At 42.6% G+C, this 23,719-nt stretch overlaps 1 long non-coding RNA gene across 1 annotated transcript in view; it reads left to right on the forward strand.

Moving 5' to 3' along the window:
* The window catches only part of LOC109284626 (uncharacterized), a 1,607,267-nt gene that overhangs the window by 1,144,857 nt on the left and 438,691 nt on the right, over positions 1 to 23,719 (forward strand). The window contains exon 4 of the long non-coding RNA XR_009459875.1: positions 3,908 to 3,982. This is a non-coding gene — a long non-coding RNA (uncharacterized LOC109284626). The remainder of the gene's footprint in view (positions 1 to 3,907; positions 3,983 to 23,719) is intronic.

A 23,719-nucleotide genomic window follows, 5' to 3' on the forward strand; every position in this document is an offset into this window, starting at 1 on the left:
CTCCTCAGGAAGGAGTCTCCCATGATGAGCACTTTGTGTTTCATCTTGGGGAGAGTGGGGGTGGGTGATCCTCCCTTACCTGCTGGAGCTGGCAGCTCTGCAGGCTCTACTGGGGCTGCAAGAGGTTTGTATCTATTGCAAAGCCCCAGAGGGGAGGGAGCCATGGTGTGGTGGGCCTGGGGGCCCTTGACCACCTTGGTCCAACCCCCTAGATATTCAGTCTAGATATTCATTGACCCAGCGGTTGTAACTTCTGCTAGGGAGCAACCTAACTGCCTGTTGCTTTCTATCAGGGTGAAGTCCCTTAGCCTGTCTTCAACCAAGAAGTGCCCACAAGGCAGCAGAGGATGCAGTTTAACACCATGTCCAGGGCAATGAAGCACTGGTAGCTCCTAAATATCTGTGCTTCAGTACCTGAATTCACCCATAAGAAGTGGGGCGGGGGGGTCAACTTCTCTAATATTTGAATCAGTTCAACCAAATGTAATTTTCTTTTATTTAATTTGAGGGGGGGGGGAGGCAGTAATTAAATACAATAAAAGAGCATACATCCAATCTAGAATTCCGTTTAAGAATCCTGATTATTCAGCTCACCATTTTTAACTGCAATGAGGACACATGGATAAGAAGAGATTTCCAAGGTTTTTTTCTGGTTTGTGGAAGTAGCATTTCCAAGTTGTCCTATTAATTTCCTGAGCTTCTGTTTTGTTCCTGTGGAAGAAGAGGCAACACGTATGCCTGTCCTCTTAAGTGTGAAGGACAAACTGGAGAACTTCAGTGACAAACATTGTCATTGTAAATTGCAGCCACTGATTCTTTCAGGCAGTTTGTCATTTTTTTCATTGTCAGAGTGCTGGATTACAATAGCTTGCTGTTTAATGCATGAGAGCTGGAGAACAGGAACAGAACAAGCATAAGCCAACCACTTTCAAGAATCTCCTATTTTGTAACTTTATTTTGTGTGAGCAGCACTATTGAAAACGCTAGGAAATTCATTGAAACTAATGGTGAGCTTAAAGGCTAGGGGCAGCTATTCAAAAAATCTGAGCCTGAATTGATTCATTCTTTGCAGGTTAGTCTAACCTGGCTAGGCTGAATCAGTTTGTAACTGTACAGACATCCCAGAAATGCAAGCACATGCCTGCAGTGGCTCAATCTAGAAGCTGGGGGGTGCAAGAGCACCCCTCTCTTCCCTTCCACAATGTTGAGCTAAGGGCGGGGGTGGTCAGGCCCCGGCAGGATGCCATAATTAGGGAGGAGTCCTCCCCCTTTTGAACAGCCCAGCAAGCAGTTAATATGGGTAATAAGCACTGTTAACTCAGTGTTTATCACCCCATCAGAAAACAAAGTCTCTCTCCATGACTTCAAGCTATTCTTAAACAGCTTTTCCAAGGAAGGAATAAGGGACATCACCAGCTGGCATGTTGATTGGCTCCAAAAAGCCCTAAGCCCACAGTCCTGTCTGCCATAGAACAGACTGTAGCCAGCATGTGGTCTGCTAGCTAATGCTGAGAGGTGTCTGTAAGACAGAGGAGAAGAGATGGAGCAGGAAGAAGCCAGGCAGACCCGCTGTACATGCAGTCTTTGCAGGAGCTACAGCCAGGGTGCAGAGGGGAGTGGCCAGCTCTGCTCACCTGGAGCAGAGAGCAGAGCCCCACACAGGGCTGCAAAGCAACTGGGGTGCTGGGGGAATCTGTTAGGGTAACACTATGTGGAATTAAGGGGAGCGTTGAATCTGCAGCTGAATAAAGGCATGACCTGTGGCCTAGCAGAGCTGCTGCCCACAAGACAGAATGATATCTAAGCCAGCCATTTCTTTATGCTAAGTAACCATCTTAACTATGTTAACCATTTTTCTGAGGAAAAAGTATCAAGTGAATCTGTGTGAGTCTGTGTGCTGTGAATGAGGTGATGTTTTAGGAAAGTGGATGATGATACAACATGGGACAGAAAAAAAGATTGGAATGTGGAAAACAACACGTAATTGTTAACAGAATCTGAAATGAACATCTGCAAAAAGGTGAATGGTGATTGGTGAAGAAGCCTCCAGAAGCTTCCAGGTTTTGAGCAAAGTCTGCCCATTGACCAAAGAAGAGAAGTCAAGGTTTTAGACATGCACTCATAGCAAAAGGACACATAAATGAGTAAAATGCATAGACAGTTCCATGCTAATGAAACAAACAGTAAACAGAGATGGAGCTTGAGATGGGAGGAGAAATGGGTGGAACATAGGAGGGGGCGAGGGTAGAATGAATGGTAATGAGCATAAACCAAAGTGTATAAATGTGGGGAAAAAATATTGTTCAGTGCAGCTCCCCAGTTTGTTGGTTTTTTGGAAGCTAGTCCGAAGCTGTCTCCATTCTGAATAAAGTTGTTGCGAGCAGTGTGTGCTGGTGTTTGCTCCCTGCTTGCTCTGGCTAATGAGTGACAGGACCCATGGGCAACTGGATCGTCATCTCCCTAGTCGTTGGGCACCACGTGGAGTCGGGGTCTAACAGAATCTAGTTTCACTTAAACCAGGAATGGGTTTGGGACAGATATTGCATAAACTGGTTTGACCCAAATCAGTTAAGACTGATACTACATTCAACCAGGTTTATCTCAAATCCGTTTCAGTCATTTTCAGATTTGTTTATGTGCACAGAACATCTGTTCTGTTACAGGTTTAAAGCAGTTTCTGATCATTTAAACTGGTTTATGTGTAATGTCTGTCCCTAGCCAAAGGGAGGAGGTTGCTTCAAGATCTATGCTGAGACTAGAAGTTGAAGGTCAGGTGTAAAGACAAATCCTTGATATCCCAGTATTTGCATTTAGTTTTAGATTTAGCCTTGATTGGCAGCAGCTTCAGGAGGTCAGCTGACCTTGCACCATTCTGGAATTGGGAAGAGAAATTAGGCCCTTCTATGTTTTGAACTGGTGAGTGAGAAGCCAGAAAACTTACCCCCTGCTCTCCTCTAGGAATTTGAATCACAATGTCATATCCTCTTCTGTCCTGCAACACCTCCCACAATGCAAAATAAATCTATTCTATTACTTACTTGAGTATCTGAATTGTGCTACCATCACTTGAGTACTGTACAAAATCATTTCTCATATCTAAGGTACCTGCAGCAAAAACTGAGTTTCCTCTTCACTTTTCCTTCTCTTCTTATTCATTATCCATTGCCTTTCACACAAGTACAAAATTAGTGTAAAGTACTATGCAGTCCATCTGCTGACCATTTAACACCTATTTGCATTGGAAATATAAATGAATAACAAAATACAAGATAATAGAGAATCAGTCCCAAGTTTCCAGATCAAATGCCTTTAGGCTTACCATCTTTCCTAAAATTGTAATTATCCCTGGGGATTGCACTGACCTTAAGAGGCCTTGGTATTGAAGGGAAGAACCTCATCCCATATGATGTGTTTCCATCCCCACTTTTGATATGACACTTGAGGAGGTGAATTCCCTTTCCTAAGTGAATGGAAGTTTACACAGGACTAATGCTTAAAGGAGACGTAATGAAAACAGTAGCTGTATCTTAAATTATATATTAGTGTATTATACAGAAGTCATCCTTTAGTCTTTGTTTTTATGAAGTCCAATGCAGTATAGTCCTGGTCCTTAAGAATCACTTCTTACTGCAGTCAAAATAATGATGAAGTAAGCATATGCTCAAGTCATATTGTTACTAAAAAGTAGTTACTTCTGGTTGCCTGTGACAGAAATTGGACCTGATGACACAGATGATCCTTTCCATGCTTTCAGATTGGTAACTCTGCTGTATTGTTTTTCTGTGTGTTTATTCGACAGGAGCACATAGACCCTCAATGATCTCATTCACTGAGGGACATTTATATAGAGTATAAATGAACTGAGTCCTTAGCATTTTGATAACCTTTGGTGTTGTTTCTTTCCTAGGATGGATGCCCTGCACTGCATTGAAATATGGGTTTCTCTCTGCTTCTCACACATTGAAAGAAACTTATAATTAAGGTAAAGAAACAGTTCATCCTTTTGTTTTTGTATAATCTTGTCATTGTGAAGGGTTTTTTTATGTGTGCTCATGTTTCTAGAAGAAGCAGGATGTAGTTGTCCGAATCCTCAAGCTCGTAGAAACTTTTGTGGTTAGAATTGCTTATTAGCACCAGAATTGCATAATAGCACCAGTGGCTTGTTTCGGTTGATATCAAAGATGTGTTGTCCTAAGACTTAATATTTTGGCAGACCTGGAGGAAGAGCTTGTGCGAACAGATAAGGTGTCTTTCCACAGGTCTAGACCTGTGAGTTCCAGGCCCCTACCACGCACATGCTGAAAGCAAGCGCCAGTAAAACCAGCTGTAAATGGACACTTGCTTATCTGGGCTGGGAGTCAAAGGTATTTGAATATAACACAAGCTGCATCACTCCCTTGGATGCCATCGGCTATAGAAACTGGTGTGCCTTAACAATACTAGACCACTAAACTTGGGAAGCCTTAACCTTGCAGGAAATGATTGCATTTTGTGCAGAAATTGTGTGATGTTATGTTTTGTTTTGTTTTTTTCCAATTGCATTCACCCTGCTGGATGGTGAGGTCCTGGGTACTGTGACTGAATTTTAAACAGCTGGGTAAAATTTGGAAAGCACCTAGGTGATCTGTGACCCTAACTGCTACAAAAGGAAAATAAGACTTAAGTAATTTAGGAGCTTTCTGAAAACATTACCTGTAACCCACATTTTAGGACTGATATCAAGTATATGTATTTATTTATCTCACAGAGGCCCACTTTCTTAAACCTACTGTTGCTGAATGGACAATGTTAGTGGCTCAAGATGAAAATAAGTGTTTGATTCTGCAGGCCGGGGGCAATAAGCATGAAGAAATAGCCTGGGATTTTCAGAGAAGCTGAACATAAATGAATTGAGCACACAAACACAAATGAAACTCGGTGTGGGTTGTGACGCCTGCCTCCCTTAAGTTCCTTTGAATTAGGTAGGGAGCTTAGATGTAAGTAGAACTTAGGAAAGATCCAAGGCCATTTCTAGAAATAAATGGGCTTCAACAAGCCTTTTGTCTTTATATATTGAACTTTCACTTTAGTATATACTGCAAGGTACTAAGCTCCCATAGTCTATCAGTTACATTAATCTATGGGAGCATAGACTTTCCTTCCAATGAAATCTCAGAACATCGCTGCACAAGAACATAATGATAGAGAGAGGCCAGGAAGATTCTCCATGGAAATCTTTCAGTGATTAACATCCCACTTCTTTCTTTCAAACATCCCTCAAGCAATGGCTTCATGAGAGGTGAACTAGGATTGCAGTTCAGCATCCAACAAGGTGCCAATTTCTCCTCTGAGTGTGATCAATTTGACTCAAAGAATGTGAAGCCTGCTGCTGTTGCCCTCTAAAAGAGATCTGTTCCTGTCATCGTACACATTCATATTATTTTAGCTGAATGTAAGAGGTGTAACACCAACTTCCAAGTTGTTTGTATATAATGAATTCAGGAAATGTTTCATTTGTTATAGGGATTTTGCCCTATATGCTATCCCTTTATTGGAACTCCCATGAGCAGGGAAACTGGGACTTTGGTACGGCAGTCCTCGCAGCTGTTCATCGGGTGCTGTGCCACACTGGTTTTGTTCTGGCTTCAAATGATATGTCAGGGAACATCCCATTCAGTTTCCTAGTACTTACTTCTTGCAAATGCTGTTCCATGACTGGATCTCCTGATATTCAGGATAGGGATTGTCAGCCTTTTCAAACTAGCCTTCCTAGCTTTGTGTCTTAGGCAAATGGACTGTGACTCCATACAGCCTTTCCATTGCATGGCATCCTTTATCACTTTGGCTCTTGTGACTTACAAAGTTTAAAATGGTCCCATCAAAATCTTTTTTGTCAGGAGATAGCTGTCATCAGAAAATACAGAGAGAACAAAGAAAGTATTTTTTTTACAAGCCTCGATATACTTAACTTGCAGTTTCCTTCTTCACATTTGTCAGGAATGCACTTTTTGCTGACATGTTATGTTATTGCATTTGATTGCATAGGTCACATTTTGTTACATCTTAATGTTTAAGTTAACTTGATTGATGCAATTTGACAGATTGTATCAAAGATGTAACACTAGCAGCCCCAGATTTTGTTAGCACAAAGAATCTCTCTTCCTCTGAAAATAAAACCGTACTCCTGAAGTTTCTCTTGCTGTTCTTATATCTAAATATTAGTGGATTGTTTTAAAAGTATTGGATGGAGGTGAAATATATGAAACTGTGATACTGCTTCATTTAAATGGTTTTCAGCAGCTGTTTGCTTGATCCTGGGCTCTCATATGTGAGTTTTCTAACAGTGGACCATTGACTTCTCTGGATTTACACCATTAAAAGTGAGCTTAAAAGCAAGTCCACCAGTTTTAAAGCATGACAGCTGTTGGATAGCAAAATAACATCCTCGTACAGACATTCCTTGGGACCAGGATCTTTGAATATCCAAAATAGAAAGCATCACAGTTTTTACGGATGACTCTTTATGCTCCATGGTACAGAATGTTTGGGTGGTATTTATTCTCCAATGTCCTACACCCACATGTTGAATGAAGATGATCGTGATTCTCAGACACCTTGTAGCGACAGGTTGCTTTTACTTACTAGTAAAGCATACAACTTTAAACTGTTAAAGCATAAAAACAGAAAGAGGTGGGAGTGAAATCACTGTACCCCTGATAGTTTTCACCAGGTGAGACCAAGCATCTCTAACAATATGCACAGTTCTCAGCTCCCACTGATTTCACTCGATGCCTTGTGCATATGCATGAGGCTCAGATTTGACAGAAGTTATTAATAAAGTGTAAGTGGCATTATAAAAACCCAACTTGATTGAATCGCATGTGTTAAAAGGCACAAGTGAATTCTTTTGCTTGCCTGCACTCTTGGAAGTGAACGGCGAGAAACTAAAGCTCTATTCATTGACTTATCCACTTAGACAAAAAAAAAAAATGTCTTCTCATCAAGAAAGAAGTGACAAGCTTATCTGGAGCTGAAATGTTGACACCATGCTCCTGAAAATTATAATGAACCTATTGATAGTATGGCCCAGTATCAGCCAGTGTGATCTTAAGAAGGGGTTAGAACAAAATCCCTGAGAGGGGAAGAAGTATACTCTTCTGGGCATTTATTTTATGAATACATCTGTTACTTGGTGCAGTGTGGTCCAGTCTAAAAGCACCTATTTTGCAGTTCAGGAGTATTTTTATTAGTCATTTCCGAGTGGGTTGATTTATGGAGAAGTGAGGGGATTCTCTACCAGAGGAAGGGGAAGGCGTCCAACCCTCCCTTCCTTTGGGTAAGAGACTTAATCAGAACCCCCACTCCAGGACTCCCATTCAAATGAACGGTGAGTAAAAATAGCCCTGTATTTTGGGGTGTTTAATGTCTGGAACCTAACAAAGACACACTTTATATTCCTGTATTTTTGTTGAAGATCCTTGGGTCAGGTATCTTGGACCGCATTCAAAAAGGCCCCTGGTTGGAGTCACCCTGAACATTTTCTTGTCTAATATGTAGGCAAGAATTCCCCTTAGGTTTCCGTCCCTTGAAGGGTACACTCAGTGGCTTTGGGTTTAGCTTCATGGTGGCATTCATGCTAAGTAGAAGGGTGCAGATGCCAGTCAATAGAAAGTGTGGGAGAAGAGAACCTTGTCCTCTTGTCCCTGGAGTTGGGCAGCAATGACACTATCCCATGCAGCCCTGAGTTAAGTGTTTCTGGTACTGCGAGCTTCCCAACCTGAACCCTCTTGCCTGCACTCTATTACTGTACATCATGGCTTTGTTGAATAACAGTGAGGGAGGAGGGAAAAAAGAAAAGGAAGAGGGTCTATCATTTTATATTAAATAGGTATTGGATGGGGGTGTAGGTTATAGCTGTCACCCCCACCCTTGGTCTCCAGGACATAGGCGGACAAGGTTCTTTGGGTGAATGTGTTATCTTTTATTATTAGATATCATATTTTTATTAGATATCATATTCACCAGAAGAACCTTGTCTGCCATAGGTATTGGATGAAACTCATCTCACTATGCTCACACTCCCTCTTGCCTGTGGCTCCATGACTCCTGTATTCCTCTCCTCCCAGTGACCTAGTTTCAGCAGATCAAAAGTTTTCTGAATTTTTTCACGGGGTGCTATTCCTAATTTCAAAATATCTAAATAAACTGTGAAATTGAATTTTATAATGAAAAAGGGGGGAAATATATTCCAGTTTCTTTTATTTTGTCCTTTTTTGTCTTTGAGACTTTGGGACTTGTGTTTTCAGCTTCTCTTTGCAATGAGACAGCAACTTTTCATTATGACTGTAAACTGCCGTTCCCAGTCACAGGACTCCAGGAGCCATCAACAAAGGTTGCAAGCCTTGTGATAAAATACTGAGCGTTGCAACACTTGGATTTGGCTCCGAGCAGGAAGCTCAAAACTTGGTTTATCCATGGTGCCATTAGTGAGAGGCCACCAAGAAGCAGGATAGTATGACTTAAGTTTCCACACCCATTCAGACCCTCACCTTTTTGATTCAGAGCCCTGGTTCAAGAAGTATAAGCCCTTGGTAGTTGTGAATTCCAGCACTGCACCAATCTATTGCAGCTTACTCCTTACCCCTCCTGGGAAAGGGGATGTACAGATTAAGAGAATTTTAGTTTTAGTAAAACTTGAAAGTATGCACTGAGTCATATGTTCCGGGAGGGAGAATGCTCTAAGGTGGCTAATGCTATTACTGTGTGATGGAAAATCAGGTTTTAAGGCCTATTTTTTTTCTTGTCTCTTTGTGATGTGACAGTAGAAGGTGATGGCTGCAGTTAAAGGGAAACATTAGTTACAATGCTGTTCATAAATATAGTTTGTTTGGCAATAATGTCCTATTTGCCTGCTTTTTTCCTCTCTTCAGAAGACAGCTCTCCTCAGCTCTTTGATTTCTAGATTTTTTTATTCTTTAAAATTGTTGTATGATTGCAAAGAGGATCTGCAACTTCAGGTTGACAAATTGAGTGTTTCAGCAGGCCTTGCTTCCTCCAGAGGTGTTTGCAGGATAAATAAGAATACAAGCATGGTTTCATAATGGACTCAATTGCTTGAAATAACACATTGTTGGCCTTGGACTGTATTTCTCTGGAACATTTCAGGAGTAAAACACACAATGCAGTTCTTGAAATGAGGTTCACATTCTCGGCTTTTTTTTTGGTTTCTTGAGGTCTTGTGAATGATTTTCTGTTTTCTTTGGGTGCTGTTGGTAATAAACAAGCAGAGTACCAATACTTCCCGATTGTGATGAATTGAATCTGAAGTCCACATATTTACATGTGCCCACAACATGCTTTATCTTCTGAATCTTTGAATCATGTTACAAATGCAGATCATAGAAAGTTAGGGTTGGAAGGGACCTTGGGAGGTCACATCTAGTCCAACCCCCTGCTCAAAGCAGGACCATCCTCAACTAGGTCATCTCAGCCAGGGCTTTGTTCAGCTGGGTCTTGAAAACCTCCAAGGATGGAGCTTCCACCACCACTCTGGGTAGCCTGTTCCAGTGCTTCACCACCCTCCTGGAGAGAAAATTCTTCCTAATATCTAACCTAAACTTCCCTTGCTGCAACCTGAGACTGTTGCTCCTCAAGGTATGATGAATGTTCATGTAATGCCCACATATCTGCAAATATGAGTTCTTGTAAAATGCCAGTATAAGATATTTTTTGCTGGGGACATCTAACCCAGTCAAAAAGTGTGGTAGTCAATTTGAGAACAAAAAAAAAATGCCATTTTTTTCCCATTCTTAATTAAAAGAAGGTCCTGTTTTACCATATATTCTCATATACAGCACACACCTTATCCCCCAAAATGAGCCCCCCTTCCAAACTGGGCTGCATGAGTTAAGCAGGGAATCTGATCTTCTGCCTGTGATACGAACACCAAGCTTTGATTCCTGTTCCACAGTGCAGCAGCTCTGCTATTGCTGGTCTCCCAGCTGAAGGAGCCATGACCCATTGTTCTTCATTTCACAGGTGTTACCAATCATCTGTCCTTTTTAATGGCCATTTCACTGATCAAGCTAATCTTTCTTAGGGCATTTTTTTCAAGATCATAGGTCCACCCATGTAGAGCCCTCTTCAAGTGCAGCTAGGATTTAGTTAAGCTGGAAAGGGAGAGTAAGTAAGTCGAAGAAGTCTCTGTCCTTGCTCTCTGACGTCATATCTCTGGGGGGAAAAAAAGATTTTTCTACATAATGCCTTTCAAAAACAAGGTGCAGCTTATATTTGGGGGCATTTTATAGGTGCGAAAGTATGGCATGAGAAAAGGAATTTGCCTTTATAGAAATATAAGCTAATTTATTCTCTTTATTTTTTATCTTTAATTATTTCAACCATATTTTATAATGCACTATATGTAATTACATTGCAGTTAACAAGCAATCATGCGAAAAAGGCATTGCACATATGCTTTGAAATTCCTATAATTAACACCAATGCATACAATCATTAAGCACCCTCAGAAAGATGACTATAACCCTCAGAATAATTACAGTGTAATCACCTGGATTTCTATAGGACAGATAAAGAACACTGAAGGGGTAATAAGTAATTTGCTTAATGTTAAACTTGTGTACTAATAATTTGTCGAAAAGCAAAACCACATAATATAATTATGCTGCAGTTGTAAGTTAACTACACTGAAACTGCACCTTCTGCAGCATCTTTCTATTTAAGGATGTCTAGTTGTCATCCTTGAAACTTTGAAGTTACATCTTGGATAACAATATAATGCAACTCTGTTGCATGTTATTGCTACATATCGTATGACATATTAGAAATGCAGCTGAAATGAAATGCTTTAAGGGGGGGGGCAACAGTATATGGTAATTTTATTTGCAATGAATAAACCAAGCAGGAAAAAATACATGAATAAAATATATATGAATATTTATTTTATTAGACCAACTGAACAGTTGGAAAAATTGTTCTTTACAAGCTTTTGGGCACAAACACCCTTTTTCGGGTGTAGGGAAAGTCTGACTTTCCCTGTGCTGGAAGAAGGGTATTTGTGCCCAAAAGCTTGCAAAGAGCAATTTTCCAACTATTTAGTTGTTCTAATAAAATCTGTCACATCTACCCAAAGATCCTTGTCTGCCTACATCCTTAGACCAACACAGCTCCAACCAACAACCCTATGAATATTTATAAAATCTGGCAAGCTATTATCTGAGCAATTTGTCAGGTACGGCAGAAAGAAATGCATTGTGACACTTTAGAGATAAATTGGTTCAAAGAGGCTCAAGCTTTTATAGGCAACAATCTACATCTGAATAAGCTGATGAAGTAGATTATTGCCTATAAAATGTCATGCTGCTCTGAGTCAGTTGGTGCCACCATGCCCTACATTCTGCATATCTTCAAATTAACATGGCTAACCTCCTCTCTGCTCACATATGTGTCTATTACAAATATTGTAAATGTTCATGTGTGTGAGGGCATGGAAGAAACATGGCCTTTGGAAGAGAGAAGTCTTGCAGCTCAGAACATTTCTGGCTTCATTATTTTCAATTATGAGTTGTATGCATTGTCTAGAACAGCGCTGATCAACCTTTTGATTCCACGGGCCAAATTAATGATACGGGGCCAGTCTGAGGGCCAGGTTGGACATCAGGTTCAGGACAGCATGCCAGGACTGCAACGCCTGTCTGGCTCCTCGTGCTGGGATTGGGGAGCCAGGACCCTGAGCTGCCTCTGCTAGGCTCCTCATGCCAGGATTATGGCCCTGGTGTCCCACATTGCCTCCACCTGGCCCCACATATGGGGACTGGGCTCTTCAATCTGCTCAGCCTCCACTGGTCTCCATGAGCAGAGATCAGGGCCTCAGGGATCTGTGTCCAGCCCCATGTGCCTTACACTGCCATGCCCCACCCCCCCCCGGGCTTATGGGTACTGTGGATGACAAGACTCTGGGGGCTGGATCTGGTCCATGGGCTTGGGGATGAGCACACTAGGTCTATACCCGCTGCCCATAACAACAGTATCTTTCTACATCTCACTCTGCCCATGGTTCAGATAACCACCCTTGTTTGGTAAGAGCATGCCTAAGTGCTTTCCTGAATAAGGTATGCTTAAGCGCTTTCCTTTCCTGCCCCCTTGCTGCTGAAATCATGGCTGAAATCTCCTGAGCCAAACTGGGGTACCTCTGAGTTCTCATTGTATATTTTTGCTGCTGTAATAAGTAGAAGCTATAGTCAGGGCCCAGGACTCCAGACACAGTACAAGCACAGAACTAAATGTTGGTCCAGAAATTATGCTGTAAAGCAGTGGTACCCAGCCTTTTGACTTCATAGGCTGAATGACTGGAGCAGTGTCCAGCAGCTGGATGCAGTCTGTGGGTCTGATCCCGCATGAAGTCCTGGAAGTCAATCTGGCATGTGGCTGTGGACCTGCACATCAGAGTGCACCCTCACTGGATTTAGCCTGCAGCCCTGGCCCCATGCACTGGATCAAGCCCTGTACTGGACTGGACCCTTCCCCAGATGATGCTCATGGCCCCAGCCCCATGTGCCATATCATTTGGCCTGAAGGCCTTGGATACTTTTTGGCAAGGGAGAAGTGGCAGCATTAAATGCCACAGCTCCACTGCTGCCAAATTTCCAGACCTGTGGGAAGCGCTGTGGGTTGGAAGATGCAGCTCCATGGGCTGAAGGTTGAGCACCACTGGTTTAAAGCATAATATATGATAATAGATGGATGCAGATACACAGATGGCTGAGAACAAGGTTACAACGAGATAGTACTGATTGCTGTTCTTAGCACGCCAGCACCTGTACATTATCCATGGTGTTAGAACAGATCATTGCAGATTTTAGTTAGATAACTATTAAATTGCATTTTATACATTTTTTTCACGGTACAGTCCTCCAATATACCTGGCCTGCTGCCCTTTACAAAACCAGAGCAGAACTGTAACCCAAGTTTCTATATACATATATGTTATCAAGAACTTTTAAAAGTCTAATTACATCATGGGTACACCCTTTCAGTTCTCATGACCCGCAATGCTCATTTAACCAATAACACAGTTTTCAATACTGATATTAAAGGATGTGTTTCAGTAACACAAAATAACTCAAAGAATTACAAGATAATAATAATATCATGGGCAATGGCTGTTGATTTCTTTTTCCATGTAGTGACAGGCTTTGACTTAAAGCTTGCAACTTTTATCGCATAGGGAGAATTGAAAAAAAATAAAATCCAGATTTCAGCATATTTTGCACCTACCCAACTGCAGAGCTACAGAGAGAGAGAAAAAAAGGCACAATGTCATGATACAGAAAACTATTACTTAATGAAGATGGGGGAGAGAAGTATGTTATGCAAAGGTAAAGATTGATTACATTGATTTTTTTTTTTTTTAGGTGGCTCTGTATGTGCTGCTGTTTTCCCAGTGCCCATCATGTTGTTAACTAAGCATGAAATCATGTCATAGCAAAAGTGAATGTTAGATCTTATACTTTTATTCCCCTATATCAATAAACATGACAAAGACAGTGTTTTACTGTATGGAATAACAGCTCAGCATGTTAATTTGATTCCTTCTCTAGAAACTGGATTTAACAAAAATTATGCAGCTTGCATGGCAAGCACATGGGAATCGATTGAGGATATTTTTATTTCTATGTTCACTGGAAATTCCAATGAATATTATTTCATGCATAGCAAATATTTAGAATAATTATATTCATTACAGTACCCAGGCAGGGATTGAATCGAGCTAGCTGAACTGGTGGCAAAGCCTTGTAAATACATCAGGGAGATGTACACCAGGGAAGAAGAAGAGCTATTTAGGCTAAAGGACAATGTTGGCACAAGAACAAATTAATATAAACTGCCCATGAATATATTTAGGTTGGAAATGACAAGGCTTTTAACCATCAAATGAGGAAGGCTAAGAGAGGGGCAAACAGGTTCCTTCCATTTATATGTTCCTGTGAGGATGAGAACGATGAGAGGCAGTTAGCCATGCTAGTCCGAAATCAGTCAGAAGGCAGGGTAGATATGTACTTCATAGACTAACTAAATGAGATGTATAAGGAGAGAGAGCACACAAGCTTTCGTGAACCCAAATCCATGTCATCAGATGCACAGACAAGAATGATGGCATCCAAAAATGCCCTTTGCCTTAAAATTCCCTTGGCAATTAGTTGGAAAGTAAGTTAGTAACAATTGCTTCTTGTTCACAAGAAATATATTGGCTATATATGAAACTGCCTTACACACTGAAACACATTAGTGGAAGATTAAAATATGCAGATGCAAAATTATTAACCCAAGCAACATTGCAAAGACAGGCAGAGAATAATTCAGTCATATTAAAACGGACCAAGAGGGATTTTTTTTACTACTTTTGCAGCTGATCTTTCTATTTTGTTAAATTTGTTGCACTCGGCCATAACTACTAGAAATTTTTTCCATCTTGGTGATACAAGACTATCTTCAATTAACTGTCTCCAATGTTTTGCCATCTACAAACTACTTTTAAAACATGCATACTCTGATCCAAAGGCCCCTGAAGTTGAAGGAGAAACAACTAGCAGCAGCAGAAGCTTTGGAGGGGTTTATAAATAAGAACCCCCTTTCTACTCAGGCCTAGTTCTGTGCAAAGACAAGAATCCCCCTATCAGAGGTAATTTTTGCAGTGATAGAAATGTCCATCTCAGGAGTGTTATCAGCTAATGATTCTGATTTTTAATTCATTCACATATTGTGTATCTTGGCACATGCATTTTCTATCCTTATAATTTTTTCTCGGGTACCAAGCAGAGATAGAGAACAGCAGAATTAAACTTTCTCATTAAGAAGCCTTTCAGTGCTAATATTCTCCTTCCCAATTCAGGACCCTGGGAAAGAAGGAATAACCATTCTAGTAGAGCTGTCATGGTCATAACTAGATGTATCAGCTATCTGTAAAATGTGTCCCTAAATATTCATATGTTTAACTGGCTCTATTTGTAGAGCACTGTGCATTTCCTCTAAACATTCCTGGAAGACATTTCCTAGCTGTAGGTATTGAATTAATCAATCAACCTTTATTTTTATAGCACCATTCTGGAAAATCCACTCATAGCACTTTCCAGTAATAGAGGTAAGAAAAAAAGAAGAAGAAGAATCTATACTATCCAATTAAGAATAAAACATCTGTCTTCTTGATTATATTTCTAGAAGACATTTGAGTTATGGATGTTCAAACTGCTATTACATTGAGGAAATCCTTGGCTTCATGAGAGCTGACAAAACTGCGTTGAAAACAACCAATTTATATATTGGGTCAAATGGAAATGGTTCTTGCTAGACTCTTTTAGTCATTTCTTGAAGTGGCATTGGAATTAACACTAAAGGAAAGGCTACAGCACTATCCACCATTGCCAAACAAGGCGTGGTTAATAATTAATTTTGAAAAAGAGTTGGGTGCAAACCCCAATAGCTCTCAAATTACCTATTATTCTTCAAGGCAAGGCCATAGAAGAAATGTCAGTTCCATTACACTGACAGTAATGTATAAGTTAGAGGAGAGGTCCAGAAGAAAACAACGGCATGAACTGGCAAGAGAACAGCTAGTTTTGGTCCTTACAAGTCTACATCCTAAAGGCCACCCTTAGGAATCTTCACTATTATTTTCACCTTAATATCTGGATGGGAAAGATGTAGATCCACCGAGAGTATAGAGAGACCAAATGTTTTCAAAAGCAAATGCTGACAAAATAACTAGGTTTTCAGTAAGATTCAATGAGATCAAAGTTCTAACAAGTCCTGAGTTTTATCAGAGTTCAACAGAGTGAAGCAGCTTTACTGCCACTGTTTTTGGACTGTTGTAAACGAATATGAGCTGATGTTGAGGTATGCTCAGATGCATCTCTCTTGGGACACCTCATCTTGAGGATGGAGTTTAAGTACATCTTAAACGGTGCCTACTTCATCTATTTCCTACTTTGTATGCAGATGCCTCATCAATGATTGCCTACTCATATTATGCATGTGTTTGTATGACTGGGGGTGAGGTTAAGTGGGACTATCCAATGACAAAGTCTGTTGCATTATACACAGTGACAGCGAGTTTATTAGTGACTAAAGCAGTGCCTACTTAGGACCGAGTCACTTATCTTTACAATTTGAGTGCTGAGGGTCTGGAACAGGCTCCCCCCCAGAAGTGGTATATTCACCTACCCTGGCGATCTTCAAAAAGCACCTTAATGCCCACCTTGCTGGGGTCATCTGACCCCAGCAGTCTTTCCTGCCCAAGTGCAAGCGGGCTGGACTCGATGATCTTGTATGGTCCCTTCTAGCCCCTAATATCGATGAAGCTATAAATCTACAAATCTCTTGCATTCAGGATATAGCTGGGGCTTCGTTTCCATACTAACAGCCTCCTTCTTTTAGCCCAATTAAAACCTCACTTTCCTCACAGCCTTTCAGGACAAGCGAAAGCCCCCCCAAAAAACCAAAATTCTGGTGAAAGTGTCTTGCATTCAGCACCTCAGACTCCGGGCCTGGACCTGTTGAGACATTCACCTTCTTGCTGCTGGAAGTTATCCTTCTGGTTCTCTACTCTCTAAACCAGAGAAATATCTCTAGAGATTGAGGAAATTGTCTCCACTTTGCCAGGGATTTGCTCCTGTTGAGGCAGGATGCTAAGATCAGCATGTCTGGATTGGACACCCATGCTACCCAGCTGCCCATGCGCTTTCTCTGCTGTCTCTTGGAACTTGCTGCTCCAAATTAAAACTGACCTCCATTTTTATTTCTCCCACCCAGGGCTATTTTGTACTTGTGATGTTAGCATGTCTGTGTCTCACTTAGCCTTCCTCCCCTAGCTGTCCTTCAGGCTACTCTCCATAAAGATGTACATAAAATCACCCCATGTATGACTGGAAGGGACTTCAAGAGGTCACCTAGTCCAACGACCCGATCAAGAGAGTATCATCCCTGGCTAAAACCATCCCAATGAGGTATCTGTCTGACCTGCTGTTGGGAATTCCCACAGATGGAAAATCCACGACTTCTCTAGGTAGCCTCTTCTAATGTGTAACCATCATCACAGTGAGAGAGATGAAACACTTCTGATGTCTTCTGTGTCTCTCACCATACCTGGAACGTAACGTGGACATCCTGGCCATGGTCCTCTTTAGCAAGCCTTAGCATTAGCCAGTAAGTTGTACTTCCTGTCCTTACAGTGACAGGACTTGGACACAGGGGTCTCATCCCTCTACTTTACCTCACTAACATGTGAAGAAGTTAAAAGATGTTTCTGATGTTTCATCCGTTATCCCTGGTAGCTGCATGTGAGGGTTTTTCCTGAAGATTTTAAGAACTGGATAGAAGAATACTGATAGTTTAGTCAGGGATGGTCTTGCTTCAAGCATGGGGTTGAACTAGATGACTTCATGAAGTCCGATGCAGCCCTAATTTTCTGGGATTCTATCTTCCCATTGAGCACCACCCTCAGACAGCTTGAACCAAGGCATCAACCACAGTGATGAGCTTGGGGGCTGCCTACAGTAGACCAACATACCCTGCTAATAAGAATTAACTTATTTTCTCCCACATGACATAACTCCCACCCCCAGAATTAGCAGCACACCTTGCTTTTGACAGGCAGAATGAAGAGCAAAAGATCTTAACTTGAAAATACTCCTGAGTATTTTCATAAGGAAAACATGAGCATCTGCATTAGGGATGGAGCAAAGCCTGTGGCTGCTCTGTTAGTCCCATCGCTAGCTACATGATGCATCAGGTGCTGCTGGCTGTGTCCATGCAACTTGGGAAGAGGGCCCTGGCCAGCTCCATTACAACAGGATCAGCCCTCAGCTGACTCAGCAGGCACCATCAGCTATCCACGCAGCTTGAGAAAAGGGGCCTGGCAGTTCAGGACCAGCAGGATCAGGGCCTCTGGTCCTGGTGATGGCAGGAGTGGAGTAGACATTGAAGGGTACAACTGCACTATTGCTCCCCCCCACCCCATGGCCATGTTTCCTCTACCCCTGGCCATGTTTCCTCACTTAAGAGGAATTTCCCCATTTCCAGTAGTTAGTTAGAGGGAAGAGGTGCATGTCATATGCTAATAAATATAGTTTAGCAAGTTTAGAAAGGAAAAGACCTATTCAGTTAAGTAAAGCAAAAGTGAGATAATTAATGCATGAAGAAGTTGGCACACGTCCCTTCATATGTACATCAGTGTCCCAGTTGCAGGCTAAATGATAATTAAGAAAATACCACTATTTGCCATGCAAATGACCAAAAGATGATCTTAAAACATAAAATTTATGCTGTAAACAAATGACAGGTAACTACTGCACTGCAGCCAGAAAGAAGCCGCTTATTTTTGGTGAATGCTTCGGATGTGACAGCATCAGCACGTAGCAAAGTATCTTGTCATCATCAAGACTTTCTATTGACAAGAGAAAATTTCAGGTTAATTACCTGATTTCTCAAAGCTCTTAGCTATCCACTTTCCAGCCAGTAAGTATTGAACGTTTCTGGATCTCTCTGATTTCTTACAGACCTGTCTGGTCATGTAAGTTCCCAACCATTTACTGATGATTGTCCAGGGAATGCTGCGACTTTCACAACAGCCGTGTGTTTTCTTCTGCTTAAGGTTGTCAATACATTTAACAGGTCTAGCTAGGAAAAGCATGCACTTGTTTGCAGACATGGGAAACACAAAGACGTTGTCAGATTGCCATTTGAAGTATGGGATTGAATTTGTCAGATTGGGCTGAATGTGAGCATTCCTCGCCGTCTGCTCTCCCCTGGTAGAAGGCTCATTAATTACATTCCATATGACTTGAGAAAATGTTACTGTTGGGGAAAGACTGTAGTCTCACAGGATTTGAAAAGGGATTTGAATAGGATTCGAAAAGGATCTCTACATTTATACTGCTCATCAGTTACCTGCCCTTGGGTGAGGTCTTTGTCTTTTAGGTTTTATCTTTTTTCCACTCTTTTATCCATAGGGTGCAATTCATCCCTGCTGATGCTGGGGATTGAAACATTATGTGCATATGCTCATGCTGGGGTGATAAAGGAAGGCAAATAGCAAGACCCGCATTCTCCCACTTAGGGTACCACATTGGATCCTGGTTGTAGAGATTGCTCAGCCGATTCACATACATGATCAGGAAGACTCCCAGATGCTCTGACCCTGCCTCTCTGTGGCTGAGCTGGTATAGTTTCTGAGCATCGGCTTGCTTTAGGCTCCTTTTCAAAGCCCGGCTTATAGATAACTTGCATCGCTGGGCCCAACAGATAGAATTTTCTGCCATTGTGGGAACCCATTGTCTTATTTCCAGCCCTTGAAGTAATCGAGCCCAGAAATAATCCTTGATAAAAACAAACGGTTGTTTATCTTTTCAAGAAATGTGATGAGCAGCAACTGCCGTCTTCAGTGTAGCATATTAAGAAAGATCAAAGACTGATTAATAAATAAACTGGAATAAATGAGGCAGTGTAGCAGGAGGCTAAATAAAGTAGGATGTAAACTAAAAAGCAGGAGGAGGAATTGTGTGATATGCTCAATCTTATCTGGGTTGCATCCTGGCTCCTTCAGGGCTGATTTAGTCCAATAAAGACTGTAACCATTTATATAGTTCTTTGCAAATCCCACTAAAAAAGTAGTACTGTTTCCAAATCAGATGCAATGACTTTTGAGGAGGGAGTTTAAAATTCATTACCAGTATAAAAACAAATCAAGCTGACAGAAATGACGCTCAAATTTACAGTGCTGCCTGGATCCATAATTGAAAAACCCTGAGCTGCATGAAATGAGTGAAACAGTGCAGAATGAACTCGCAAATGACTAGAAGATCAGAATTAAACAAATTTGTGTAAATAAATGCCACTTTGTCGGAAGCTGAATATCCATCCCTGTGTGTTTGAATTTTTTGTAAAATGTGATCCAATACTGCTTGGGCTTGGAAGCCAGGGGGCAACCAGATTGTTTTTTATTTTAATGGCCACAGCATGTGCACAGTTCTCTGGGCAGGAAGGCAAAAATACAGGTTGTGTCTGCTTGTAAGCATATTGTGGGTTCAGGTTTTCACAGGCAGTACCCAAATCTTGTTTAAGCAAAAGGGCCTGATTTGAAGATACATTGCATGTGAAATCCATGACAGCTCTCTATGTGCTGACAGCTTGCACTCTAGGTCCCACTTAGGCAAAATATTTTCTGCACTTAATCATATCAAGAAGCTGATCCCTGTTCATCACAACCATATAGGTGCATTCTTTACTTTTAGCATCTCTTCAGTTCTCAGTGGAGTCAATGGGACTTAACACATACTTGAATTTAAGCACACAGGATCACAGGAAAGTAGGGCTGGAAGGGACTCTTGCTGAATTTGGGACAAGATTCCCCATGTGCTTAATTAAATGAAGAGATAAATATTTTGCTCCTAAGTCATGTACCTAAGCATAAATTCCCACTGAAATCCATTGCAAAATTTCCATTCACTTCAGTGGGTGAATCTATATGAAATGCTGTACAGTACAGTAGTATAGTTTAATGTGCAGTAAGGACTTCTATACACATTCAGGGAGGCTGCTCCAAAGCGCTGTAATTACAGCGTGTCGGAGAAGAGCAGGTTTTGACTTCCTCAAGGACCTCATGGGCAGGATCCACTTGGAAGCCAGACCGAGGGGGAGAGCTGGCTCTACTTTAAAGAAGCCTTACTGAGAGTGCAGGAAAAAACCATCCCAATATGCAGAACAACTAGCAAGTATGGCAGAAGACTAGCTTAGCTTAGCAGGGAACTCTTTACTAAACTAAATCACAAAAAGGAAGCTTATAAGAAGTGGAAATTTGGACAAAACTAGGGAGGAGTATAAGAGCATTACCCAGACATGCAAGGATGAAGTCAGGAAAGTGAAACTCAATTGGAGTTGCAGCTAGCAAAGAATGTGAAGGCTAACAAGAAGGGTTTCTACAAGTATGTCAGTACCAAGAAGAGAATCAGGGGAAGTGTGGGTCCCTTCCTGAATGCAGGAGGCAGCCTTGTGAGAGATGATACAGAAAAGGCTGAAGTGCTCAATGCCTTTCTCACTTCAGTCTTCACAGGCACAGTTAGCTCCCAAACTACTGCACTGGGCAGTACAGTTTGGGGAGGAAGTGAGCAGCCAACAGTAGCAAAAGGACAGGTTAGGGACTATTTAGAAAAGCTGGACATACACAAGTCCATGCGACTGGATACGATGCACCCAAGGGTGTTGAAGAAGTTGGCTGATGAGATTGCAAAGTAATTGGCCATTATCTTTGAAAACTCATGGTGATCAGGAGAGGTCCTGGATAACTGGAAAAGGGCAAACATAGTGCTCATATTTAGAAAAGGGAAAAAGGAGGATCCAGGGAACTACAGACCAGTCAGCCTCACCTCAGTCGCTGGAAAAAACATGGAGCAGATCCTCAAAGAATCCATTTCTAAGCACTTGGAGAAGGAGAAGGTGATTAGGAACAGTCAGCATGGATTCACCAAGGGCAAGACTGACTCTGTGGATGTGGGGAGACCAGTGGATGTGGTATACCTTGATTTTAGCAACACTTTTGATACGGTGTCCCACAATAATCTCGCAGGCAAACTAAGAAAGTACAGGATGGATGCATGGACTGTAAGGTGGATAGAAAACTGGCTGGAGCATCAGGCTCAGAGGCTATTAATCAATGGCTAAATGTGTAGCTGGCACCCAGTATCAAGTGGAGTGCCCCAGGGTTCGGTCCTGGAGCCGGTTTTCTTCAATCTCTTCATCTACAACCTGGAAGTTGGCATGAAGTGCACCCTCAGCAAGTTTGCAAATGACACCATCTACGGTAGTATCTACAGACACTATCTACAGTAGTAGATATGCTAGAGGGTAAGGATGAGATTCAGAGATACCTCAACAAATTGAAGGATTGGGCAAAAAGAAATGAATCATGAGGTTCAGTAAGGACAAGTGCAAAGTCCCATGCACCGGGACAGGCTGGGGGCTGACTGGGTGGGCAGCAGCTCTGCAAAAAAGGACTTGGGGTTACAGTGGACAATAAGCTGAATATAAGCCAGCAGTGTGCCCTTGTTGCAAAGAAGAATAATGGCATAGTGTGCTGCATTGGTAGGTGTGTTGCCAGCAGATCAAGGGAAGTGATTATTACCCTCTATTCTGCACTGGTGAGGCCACATCTGCAGTACTGTGTTTAGTGTTGGGCCCCCGACTACAGAAAGGATGTGGAAACATTTGAGATAGTCCTGCAGAGGGGGACAAAAATGATTCAGGGACTCAGGTGCATGACTTCTGAGGAGAGGCTGAGGGAACTGGGCTTATTTACTTTGGAGAAGAGAAGACTGAGAAGGCATTTAATAGCAGCCTTCAACTACCTGGAGCGGGGTTTGAAAGAGGATGGAGCTGGACTGTTCTCAGTGGTGGTAGATGACAGGACAAGGAGCAATGGTCTCAAGTTGCAGCAAGGGAAGTTTAGGTTAGATATTAGGAAGAATTTCCTTACTAGGAGAGTAGTAAAACACTAGAACAGGTTACCCAGAGGGGTGGTGTAATCTCCATACTTGGAGGCTTTTAAGACTCTGCTAGACAAAGCTTTGGCTGGGATGATCTAGTTGGGGGTGGTCCTGCTTTGGGGCCACGTCCCTCGAGGCAACCAAAGGCACACTCCACGAAGGCAAAGGTCTGGCCCAGGCAGCAGATGAAGTGGGCCTGATGGGGTCTGGTTGGTGTAGGGCCACATGAGCCTGGGCAAGCACAGGTAGACGTGGTCTCCAATGAGGAGGGGTGGGACCACCATGGTGCGCAGTTGCAGGTCCAGCACCTCCAGCATGAACCAGCCATTCTGCACCAGGCCTGGCAGGGTGGAGTTGCAGAACACACGGGAATCATGGACACTGCCCACCCAGCCAGCACTCACATGCATGATGGCACCATGGTGGTCTACCATAGCCTGGAGCATCATGGAATGAAAGGCTCTCCAGCTGTAGTAAGGCTGGTCACTGTGGGGCGAGCAGGTGACGGAGATGTGGGTCCCGTCCAGGGCCCCGATGCACTGGGGAAACCCAGGGCACAGATCCCTATTACCACATCCAGGGGGTCATGCACTTGGAGCACTGTGTGCTCTGACATGTCCTGGAGGGTACCACACACCTCTAGGATGGCCTCCCCAGCAGTGGCCTTGCCCACACCAGAGATGGCCCACATAGCAGAGGCTTGTAAGCAAGACCAGCTTGAGCAAAATGAGGGTCAGCAAGGTATCCATGGGGAGGGGCAGCCATGTGGCGGTGTCCTGCCACTCCAGGTGTGGCCTAATCTTCTCCAGAAGGTGCTGAAAGGTGGCCTGGGTCATCCAGAATGCCTCCAGCCACTGCCCTGGATGGATGATGTAGAGGTCTGCTGGATGATGCTCAGCCACCAGTCCTGGCTGGCTCGGAGGTCCCAACTATAGCAGAGCTAGAGGCCCAGGATGGTGAGGGCATCCCCAGCAGTGGCATCCAGCAGCATATCATTGGCATCCCTGCCAGGGTCCAGCCAGCTGGATGGGATCCAGGTGGTAACAGCATGGTGGCAGCCCTGGGACTGTGTGTTACAGCTGGGCAGGCAGCCGGTGTGTGTAGGGGAGCTAGGAGGGCCCAGACAGCTATGAGCCAGCCAGCAGCTGGTGCAGTGAGCCAGCAGGGCCAGGGCAGTGGCTAGCAGGAGC

This window comes from Alligator mississippiensis, chromosome 1, assembly GCF_030867095.1.
Source record: "Alligator mississippiensis isolate rAllMis1 chromosome 1, rAllMis1, whole genome shotgun sequence".
Lineage (NCBI taxonomy): Eukaryota > Metazoa > Chordata > Crocodylia > Alligatoridae > Alligator > Alligator mississippiensis.